This window comes from Anopheles stephensi, unplaced genomic scaffold, assembly GCF_013141755.1.
Source record: "Anopheles stephensi strain Indian unplaced genomic scaffold, UCI_ANSTEP_V1.0 ucontig198, whole genome shotgun sequence".
Classification (NCBI taxonomy): Eukaryota; Metazoa; Arthropoda; class Insecta; order Diptera; family Culicidae; genus Anopheles; species Anopheles stephensi.
Window position 1 is genome coordinate 10700 of NW_023405122.1, and position 1801 is coordinate 12500.

Consider the following 1801-nt stretch of genomic DNA (forward strand, 5'->3'; position numbering starts at 1 on the left):
GAAAAAAAAATTTCACCCCCGGACCAAAAGTTGGCCGTTCGGTGCCCTATGGCCTATGGCCAGTATGGGAACCAAGGATGCCGATATGCGAAAAAGTGTCAAAAAATCACTTGAAAGTCGCTATGGCTCATTAAATAGAGCTTGTAAAGACCTTTCTAAAACACCTTGGTTGACCCCTGTCCGATAAGTAGTTTTCGAGATATTCGAGAATAAGTGATTTTTTGGGACTTAGAAAATTTTTGACCCGTACCCTAAGAAAAAGTGATTTTTTCATAGGACAATTTTTTCTTCGCAAATACTGTTTGGTTTCACTTTTCATTATTAGAAACGCGTTCCGAAGCCATTTTCATCAAAATCTCGTGAAAAAAAAAATTCACCCCCGGACCAAAAGTTGGCCGTTCGGTGCCCTATGGCCTATGGCCAGTATGGGAACCAAGGATGCCGATATGCGAAAAAGTGTCAAAAAATCACTTGAAAGTCGCTATGGCTCATTAAATAGAGCTAGTAAAGACCTTTCTAAAACACCTTGGTTGACCCCTGTCCGATAAGTAGTTTTCGAGATATTCGAGAATAAGTGATTTTTTGGGACTTAGAAAATTTTTGACCCGTACCCTAAGAAAAAGTGATTTTTTCATAGGACAATTTTTTCTTCGCAAATACTGTTTGGTTTCACTTTTCATTATTAGAAACGCGTTCCGAAGCCATTTTCATCAAAATCTCGTGAAAAAAAAAATTCACCCCCGGACCAAAAGTTGGCCGTTCGGTGCCCTATGGCCTATGGCCAGTATGGGAACCAAGGATGCCGATATGCGAAAAAGTGTCAAAAAATCACTTGAAAGTCGCTATGGCTCATTAAATAGAGCTTGTAAAGACCTTTCTAAAACACCTTGGTTGACCCCTGTCCGATAAGTAGTTTTCGAGATATTCGAGAATAAGTGATTTTTTGGGACTTAGAAAATTTTTGACCCGTACCCTAAGAAAAAGTGATTTTTTCATAGGACAATTTTTTCTTCGCAAATACTGTTTGGTTTCACTTTTCATTATTAGAAACGCGTTCCGAAGCCATTTTCATCAAAATCTCGTGAAAAAAAAAATTCACCCCCGGACCAAAAGTTGGCCGTTCGGTGCCCTATGGCCTATGGCCAGTATGGGAACCAAGGATGCCGATATGCGAAAAAGTGTCAAAAAATCACTTGAAAGTCGCTATGGCTCATTAAATAGAGCTAGTAAAGACCTTTCTAAAACACCTTGGTTGACCCCTGTCCGATAAGTAGTTTTCGAGATATTCGAGAATATGTGATTTTTTGGGACTTAGAAAATTTTCGACCATGACATATATGAAAAGTGATTTTTTCATAGGACCAAAAAGTTTGTCCAAATAGGGTTTTGGTTCACTTTTTATGGTCAGATAAGTGATCCGATGCTATTTTCATGATCATTAGAGGGATTTCACGCTGTGACCAAAAATTTTCATACTTCATACTTGTCCCCGTGCCGTATATGGGAGGACCGGGGGAACATGTCTTCGTAAGTCGTGATGTTCAGTGACGGATTTCTGGGACTTAGAAAAAAAATGTGCTCTCAGGCACATTATATGTTTCATACACACATGATTTTCATTCTTCATACTAGTCCCCGTGCCGTACATGGGAGGACCGGGGGAACATGTCTTCGTAAGTCGTGATGTTCAGTGACGGATTTCTGGGACTTAGAAAAAAAATGTGCACTCAGGCACATTATATGTTTCATACACACATGATTTTCATTCTTCATACTAGTCCCCGTGCCGTACATGGGAGGA